Below are 9,437 nucleotides of genomic sequence, written 5' to 3'. Positions count from 1 at the left end.
ACTCCTAAACGACAAGATTGAATAAAATAATGTGTTTAGCTCTTTGGATGACAGTAAAACCTGCTTCAGTTTCCATGCTGCAGTCCTCTGTTGCACCACATTAAGTCAATGTATGTGCTACATTTTCAAAAGTCTGTTGCCCAGTGTGTCCATGGGTTTTCTGTGGTGTCCATCGTTAGTCAGGAAAATCCTGACTTTGAAGCGTTTCTCTACTTGGAGTCTCCCAGCAGGTGGACAATGAGTCATACGTGGAGAGGACGATGGCTGTGTTAGGGATCTGTCTAATTAGCTGTGGAATGAGTCCTCTATAAAAAGCTGCATAGCCTTCCCTCCACTGCTATTAACTTCCCTGTCTGGAAGAAATACTTGTACTTGCTGCCCCTCCTCACGCAGCCTTGTCCGAATGACCTCTGTGGGAGAAAAGAAAGGGGAGAAAGAAAGGATTACTCATTTAAATAAATACTTCTCCCTGACAGAAGGTTGTTTTTGTGCAAGAAACTAACAAATGGGCAAGTGTTCACCGTGTGGTAGGCTATGCAGGACGCACAGCCCTTTGAAACAGCAGCTGCCAACATCAGACTGAGGAAGTCCGAAGGTCTTTTCTCACTTTCACCATTCAGGGAGATGAACTGGTTCTTGCAAGGTTTTTCTTCAGTGTCTCGTACATGAGGAAGCAGATCATGGTCCTCGAGATCCCAGCATAAGCTGCAGTCAGGCCTCTATAGAAGCCTCGACCCCTTCCATTCTGTAAACCTAGCGAGCACACTGCAGTGCATTCATCTTCTTCTCTCCCTCGGGCCTCTGAAAGGTCGAACAAATTGGGCTCATTAGTGACAAAATCCCACCTGATCTGATATACATTTTTTGAGAAAAGCCCGCACTTTTCTAGCACATGCTTCCTCTTTAAATGACCAAAATTGAACCTGTTTGTTTTCTGTTTATTGTCCTAGCGATAGTGAACGGTCATTCCTGTAAAGAACCACATGAAATCCTGCAGTTTCCTGATTGGTTTGAAATGAATAACTAGTCTTTTTGTTGCGCTCATTTGTAAAACACCATTTTGTGCTGCTGCAGGATGTGTTCTTCCAACACAGGGGTGGAAAGTCTTGTTTCTGTGACCTCACATGATACTCCTGCCCTGTACTCGCTAAGGTAAATATAGACTCTTCCTCCGCACACAGGACACTGCGTCAGCTACTGTGTATTTATGGTTACATGGTTACATGCTCAGTCTCACGGACAGCATAACCCAAGGTCAGTGCTGTGATGGGGGCATCAGCTAAAAGGTCACAGTATGTGGTGGACATTCTCACCTGCCCAAGTCCCTAAAATAAGTCAGTTTGTTTTATACAGATCTTAAAGGCAGAATGAGTAGGATTTTCTAATCTTTTCGTTATAAAAATAACAACTTTGTTATAATTCGCTGTTTTTTTGGACATGTCTGAGCATCAACCTTTTGGCAGTGGGTGTGGAGCTCTGAGCCAATAACAGGGTGCAAGGATCAGTGCTGAGGGAAGGAGGAGGGGCCAGTTTTGACTTTGATTAAGTCTGCCTTTACAACCGAACTCTAAGTACACAGAGGGCAGGTGAAATTACGAGGTGCACATACTTTTTCTCCAGCTGCATCCTGGTCTTCACCATCCAGATGGGGTTCATCAGAGAGTTGGTAATGAAAGCTGAGGAGGCACATTCAGTTTTACACTTTATAGTGACATAAGATCCATTTCATGCCCTCAATGTAATGCATACTGAATTTGGATTCAAGTGCTTGTCCACTCAGATTCACTGAAAAGAAATTACAGCAGGATAATCATCTGAAAAATACTTCTACTTCAAACGAAATGATTATAATAATCACAAAGGATTATATGTTCATTTTTTTAGACTAAACAGAGGATCAAATTGGCATAGTGTTATTTCATCCACAGGTTAGACAGAACATTAATAGGAATTCATCTTTTTTCAGGGCACTCGATTGTTTTTTGCTCACCTGCAACACCAGCAGAGGACATGTGCACCAGACCACTGTTGGGGACAAACATCTCATTGAACGTCTCTTTGGATTTCGAGTATGCAGCGAAGTAAATGGCTCTGAAACACATAGAACAGACTGGTGAGGACTCTACAGAGGCAGGTGTAAAGATTTTGACACAAAGTGCATAAATCTGGCTGCGGTTTTATAGCAGCTGGGCAATTATGTAAATCATTCCGTCTGGACTGGTGTTGCCCTTTGACAGTGTATCCAGCGGTCTGTTTCCCCGCTGCCAGCTCTCTCCATTTGGCTTTTGGAACAAACTGTCACTGCACCAGAATGGGCTGAATAAGCATCACAGATGCCGACAGAGCTGCTCTGAATGTGAGCCGGTCCAAGTTGGCCAGTGAAACAGAGGGGCAATGGAATGACTGAGCAGAGGATCATGCTGCAGCTACTCATTAACCATGGGGAATTATACGCAATTGGTGACCTTTTTCAGTCTCAACATCTGCTCAACATTTGGTGGGAAACCATTAGTATTGTTCATCTTACATTGACTTCCACCACAATGAAGCCTGAGGGAACAGGGCAAAGTACTGATCGTTTATTGACACCAAGAATGGAACAAGATGACATCGACATTAAATCCAAATAAAACTGACCTTTCATGATGACTTGTGTTAAGGTTCAGATCAATTATTTCCCAGCTGTTGAAACTCAAACCTCCTCCAAAACACAGTGCCTTATTTGTCTCATGTAATGAAAATAGTCAATTAAATACAAATATGGAGGCCTGCTAACACTGACAGATGTTGTGGTCTACACAAACATAAAAGCAGACACACAATACTCTGTAAAGCTAGGGAGGTCTGCCCAGAAGTTGTTGCAATGACAACAGCTTCCTGTTTATACAGTGAGTAAATGCCTTCTACCATTACAATGAAAAATATAAACAGAACTTCCTCCTGTGTTCTCTTTGGTTAGTAGCCTGAGAAATCATCAGTCTGCCTTACTTTGTGACCGTCTCAGTATGGACTGATCAATTACAGGCATCAATATCTAGCATCTTCTAAGGTAATCAGAAGGGTTTATTTTTTTGTCTGATTGCAAATAATATACATTTGAAAATATTTTGCCTTCGATCTCTTAGAGCAGCCCACAACACCATCTACCTGCTTATCGACAGTCAGTAATCTGAAATGGCAAAGTAGCTAGTAACCAAAGGTATTCAATAAATGTAGTGGAGTGGAAATATAAGCAGCAGAAAATTAAAATACTCCAGTACAAGTACATGAAAAATGTATTTAGTTACATTCAAATGCTGGTTGCTGTTATTATCTAAATATCTGTACTGTGTTACCATTCACATTATTTCGGCTTTACCATGACTGTTTTTATCCTACTTCCAAACATTTTATTTATATAGTAGGATTACTCAGGTGTAAATAAAGGTTGACTGATTTCATAATGCCGACTCATTTACCAGCCATTAAAAAAAAAAAAAAAAAAACCTTATCATTCCCTACTTCCTGACCACTGGTTCATCTGTTGTTTGTGGCTACAAAAAGACTTCTTTGTGTTTTGTCAATAACCTGTACACCAACAGGAAGGTATCATTAACACAGAGATTGCAACATAGATCCAGCTCTTTATTAAGCAAAGCTGCTCTGGGTAATGACAACATAGACACAACTGAGCCACTAAAACATGTGCGCACTGTTTTCACTGTACCTTGAGGGGGCGACGCCAACGAGGTTCGGCCCAAGGCCACGGAAAAGTGATCTTGGTCCCTCTTTTTCAAGGATTGATCTAAAACAAAATTTAAAAACAGCCATCAATTTTTGTTTTAAAGAACACCAACACATTTACAGATGTATTAATTTACACCACCACTGTACATGTTGACCTCAGTCTACATATATTTTACAGCAAAGGTCTTTGGAAGGATTCTCCCCAAGTCATTTAGGGCAATGAGTACAAGAATGACCTCTTTTCATGTCAAAGTAGCATCCAATATCAACCTCCAGAAAAGACTTATTTTAGTTTAAAACCTGTAAATGAAAAGATAGTTCCTAAGCAGCTCTGAAAAATCAATCTGTATCCGACAAGGCAGCTGCAATACAGGCATAAGACCTTAATTAACAAGGAAATATTGTTCTCCAATGTCAGAATCTCCGCAGGCAGTGTAACTGTTTTTCTGTAAAGATACAACAGACACTAGTCCAGACCAGTCTTTGTCCCCAGTCAGTGTTACATCACACTTTCTCCTTGGCACACTGAGCCTGTCTGTAGTCTTCCCTAACCTAACCAAACTCATACAAGCTCTGTTTTTACAGACACCAAAACATTTCATGTGTATCTTAAAGCCTGAAAGAAAAACACGTTGTATGTCATCACAAACAGCTGGTTAAAGTCACTAATACCACCAGGATACTGTGAGCTTAATCCTCGCTTTAATGAGAGACAGGATTAGAGGCATTAATTTCAAGACTATGAAGACAAAACGCAAATGAAAGGCTCTCTGAAGTACTTTAAAAGGACCAAAGCACAAGAACTGCGCAGGGCTTTATACAATCATTCCTAGCAAAGTGTGTTGTTTTTACAAATTTGTTTTTTTTGTATTTTTTTTAAAGCGAAAATCTTTAGGCTATAATTATGTAATTACAAAAGTCACAAACTGACAGTCATGCTCCTCCCAAAAGGGTTACCTGTTAAACTGTGTACCATCTGTGAGGAACACTTTGTTATTTAAGAAAAATACCCTGACAGACAGCCCACATAAACAAACATCTTACCGTAGGACCTGCAGCGGCCCAGGTGTAACAGTCCCCGGTCGGATAACCCTGGTGCGACTTAAGGCGCCGAGCTGGGCCTGGAAGACGGGTCTTAGCGTGACGCCAGAGGACTGCAACCGTGTCTTCAACACCTCCAGGGGGCAGGTCATGATGGCTCCAATCGTACCACTGCATCTGCAAATTGATCACAAACAGAAATCAGAATGGTGGGCAAACAGAAAAGGAAATGCCCCACCAAATACACTCACTCCCTTAAACTGTTCTTCTTGTTCTTGCAAGGTTACTCATATCAGCTTTGACTGTGGAGAGGGATGTTTCCATTGTAACACAGCTGAAAGCTATGAACAATAAAGGTCAAAGACCAGTGTCTTGTGCTGGAGTAAAAATACTCCAGAGCTAACCCAACACATCTGCTGCACAGTTCTGTCCCAGATGCTCTAATTGCACATCAAGAGTTTTTTTTGCCTGTCCCCCCCCAAAACACTGATTATACTAAGCCTCTGTAGTGTCCCGTGTCTAGAGGACAGAGTCAAATATATTAGCTGATTAAGCACCCAAGCTAATTCTCCGTTCACTGATCATCAGTGACCTACATCACCTATTTGTCTGTGAGAGAATAGAATCCACTTTGACTCAAGTATTCCAAATAACATAACCAAGCCTGACAGACAATATTGTAATAATGCATAATGCGTGTAAACAACTGATCACTGACACCAGAAAGAGGACATCCAAGATGGTTGGCCCCTGGAAATTACAGGTGTTTTGTTAAAGTTGTTGAAATTTTTAAAATAATTTCTGAGAAAAAAAAATCTTTTTACTATCAAATATATATTTTTTGCTATCAGGGTGAAAACATTTTTTTTCTCTCTCTTTCAAAAAAAAAAGTGTTTCTCTCAAAATGATTTTCTTCTCTCTCTCTCAAAACCTAAGTCTTTGCTCCCGATGCAATTTCTTGCTCTCCTGTCAAGATTTTGCTCTCCCTGTGAAAATAATGTCATGGGCGGGGCCACGTTCTTATTGGCCAGTCGGGTGAGAATCGTCTTGGGAGGTGTGGTTTGACAATCCCGTCTGGAGAGGGGTCCTCGGACATGTCCGCTAACCAGGAAAAACATTGCGATCACCCTGCTCATCAATCCAAGTCATGTATATGTATGTTCATTTTGACGTGGCTTGAACACTACTATTCCACACAGAGATGCCAGGACTGCAACCTGCGAACAACTGTTAGACGAGCTCTACGGAGCACAGTGACAGTGTAGGTGACTGTGTCGATGCCTGTCCAAAAAAACGCAACTGTCAATAAATCTTCCAAAAGTGCATGCTGTCGGGCTCACTCTTTGTCGTGAATGTCTGTACTCACAAATAACTCATGGGTGGACCAGTCTGAGGCATTTTTTCACGCCGAGCGGCTCGAGAGCTGTGTGGACACCACTGTCAGTTGTGGCATTGAGTGCGCAGCGTCAAGGTTAACTTGTGACACCTGTTACCATCGAGTATTTCTTTCATTCCACACCACGTTCAAATGGTTACTGAATGAAAGCCATCGTTCCCAGCCGCATAAATCGTTATTAAGCTGAAGCCAAGTCGATGTGAAAACTGTATATACTGTCATACAGCCTGCTCATCAAATAGTCTGCAGAATATGTTGACATCCAGCCCCAACTCAGTGTGAGGTCAGTCAGCTGTGGCAACGCGTGAGGCGACCAGATCAACCTGTGACACAAACACCTGGAGCGACCGTCGACCATGGTTCATAGGAAAGCCCAGACATGTATCTCACTCTTCTCAAGGGGTAACGTTTTAGAAGGTTGGCTGTGTTCCCCACTGGTCATCATTTACAACCACCAAATCAACCCATGGCAACACACCAGCCCTGTGTTACAGCAGAAAACAAATCCAACATGTCAACATTGTGGACAATATTACATTTTTATCCTCAGCGACATACAGCAATCAACACCCAGGCTTGAGCATAAAATACAATGCTGTTAACTCGGCATCATTCAATTAATCACAACTTGATGAAAACAGATACAATTCTGTGTGTAGGCTGAACATTTTACATCTGAGAATATCAGAATCACTGTAGGCCTAAAACAGTGATAATGATTAAAAAAAAGAAACAAAGATTCACGACAAAGAGTTAGCCCAACAACGTGCACTTTTGGAAGATTTATTGACAGTTGCGTTTTTTGGACAGGCATCGACAGGCATCAAAATGAACATGCATATACATGACTGGGATTGATGAGCAGGGTGATCGCAATGTTTTTCCTGGTTAGCGGAAATGTCCGAGGACCCCTCTCCAGCCGGGATTGTCAAACCACACCTCCCAAGACGATTCTCACCCGACTGGCCAATAAGAACGTGGCCCCGCCCATGACATTATTTTCACAGGGAGAGCAAAATCTTGCATAGAGAGCAAAGACAAAACACTTTTGAGAGAAAATGTTTTCACACTGATAGCAGAAAATATGTATTTGAGAGCAAAAAAAAAAGTATTGAGATTTTTATTCTCAGAAATAATTTTAAAAATTTCAAATTTTTATTTCTTTATGTTCTATGAGAAAATGCTTTCTCTCAAAACTTTTTTTTAGTTTCAAATATTATTATTCTTTGCTATTGGTGTGAAAAGTTTTTCTCTCAAATATATTTTTTCTCTCATAAAATGCTTTCTGCTATCAGTGTGATAACTTTTTCTCAAAAACTTTCCTTTTTCTCTCAAATCATTTGTTTTCTCGCATATTATAAAGACACAAATCTAACTCCATGGGCATACAGCTCGTTATATCACACTACTGCATATTTAAAAATCATTGAAGTTATTTTTATTTAGACTGGTGGTTACTGAGCGGTTGGCATCGCTAGCATGAACCCACCATTGAACCCAGCGAGTTAGCTCGTTAGCCTCAGTGTCATGTAACACTGGGGACCTAGCTAACCGCTAATGGTCTTGAGTTCGGTTACACGATATAGGTTCAGATTAAAGAGTATCACCTAAAAAGAAACGATGTCATTGGCAGTATGAATATGACCTTTCAAATAAAAACAATTAGCAGATGTCTAGCTAGCTGACTATATTCGAGAAGAAAGTGCTGCGCTATCAAGGGCTAGCTTGCATCTTGATATCCGTTAGCATGCGGGCTAGCGGCTCTCGGCGCTAAAGACGCATAGGAGTAAATTCTATTAGGTTTCACATGGGCTTTTCAAAAGTACAAACCCAGTGTTAGCCTCCTCATGTTAACTGAATCTTTGGGCTATTAATAACGCTAGTCCGGGGGGCATTAATATGACTTAACTTACCCTCCAGCGAACAGATGCAGCAGGGTGTCTGTCTGTGCCATCCTTCTCTTTGTTTTCAAACAGCCACCAATATTCGTGTTGTAACCTCTGTTAAAATGGAAAGAAAGAGCACAGGGCCGTTTTTTTTACGATCCCAGTGCGCTGCCGTGCATCTCAGCCTCTATCAGCCTAGCGGAGCTGTCGGCGGTGGAGCGGGCAGAGCTGCAGTGGCCGGCCGCGGGTGTTGTCTGTGACGTAGGAACATGTGCTCGCCACCTGGCGTCCTGCCCTACTTGGTGCTGTTGCACAATTATTACAAGCAGCAAAAGGTCAAAAACAACCGGGCAACAACACCCGAAGCCCGGCTGGTAAACCATGCAGCATACAATACATGAAAAGGTACAAGCCTGAACGCAATAAAAAACAATCACATGCTTAGAGGGTCCGTGTATCTTTTGGTCATTCGAATTTCCTTTCAGAAACGGGTATTAAAAAACAAACAAAAAAAAAAAAATATTTTTTTTTTCGTTTTAAAATACAAAAATTACAATTGAAATACAAGGCTGAGTGAAATTTAAAAAAAAAGATTTGATTTTCATTTTCAATTTCATATAACAAAAATAAAATCACTAGAAAACAGAAACGGAAAAAAGGCCTGTTTTTTCATATTCTGAGACCGGATGTTATCATTTACAGGACAGTGCTGTGTAGAACAAACAGCAGGGACAAAGGTATGTTTTAACCGTTTGTTTATGGTATAAATGACACACGCCGAAACCAGAAACAGCTGGCTTTTTTCGTTTTTCTAATTTAGGGAAAAAAAACAGAAATCACCAATTCACCTTGATTTCTTGGTGGGCCTTTGGCACCCCATTGCTTCTGATTGGCTAAAGGGCTCTATCAATTATATTTCTGCTGTGCTCTTGACTGTTAATGTGCAGCTGATAGACTAAAACACACCATGTCTGTTGAGAAAATGAAAGTACTATCCTACGTTTTCTGAAGGATGCGCTGTGAACAGTGACGTCTGCTCTCAATAATTGGAAATATCACTGGCATACAGCATGTGACAATGGGAAGTAGTTGCAAGAAATGACCAGCAGGTGTCGCACTATGCAAACCTTTTCATCAATAGGTATTTTTCTCTCAAAAAATACATGAAATTAAAACTGCAAGCATGGATGAAGGGCCCTCACAGACCCACATGATCGGCGTCCTACGATCACGTGCTCGGCACTCTTAACCCTTGTATCCTCCTCAAAATTACTACCCTCTAACCACCTTTGTAGCAAAAATGTACACACAGTCAGATAGATCTGACTTCTACCCAAGCATTCTTAATGGAGCTCAAATATGGTCAAATATGCAATCTGGACGCATAA

General features: G+C 41.2%; 1 pseudogene; it reads right to left on the bottom strand.

The window, feature by feature from the left end:
- Positions 1-209: 209 nt before the first annotated feature.
- LOC119016156 lies at positions 210-8,479 on the bottom strand (annotated as a pseudogene).
- Positions 8,480-9,437: the final 958 nt, after the last annotated feature.

This window comes from Acanthopagrus latus, unplaced genomic scaffold, assembly GCF_904848185.1.
Source record: "Acanthopagrus latus isolate v.2019 unplaced genomic scaffold, fAcaLat1.1, whole genome shotgun sequence".
Lineage (NCBI taxonomy): Eukaryota > Metazoa > Chordata > Actinopteri > Spariformes > Sparidae > Acanthopagrus > Acanthopagrus latus.
Note: the sequence above shows the minus strand (reverse complement) of the source record. Positions and strands in the feature narration are given on the sequence as shown.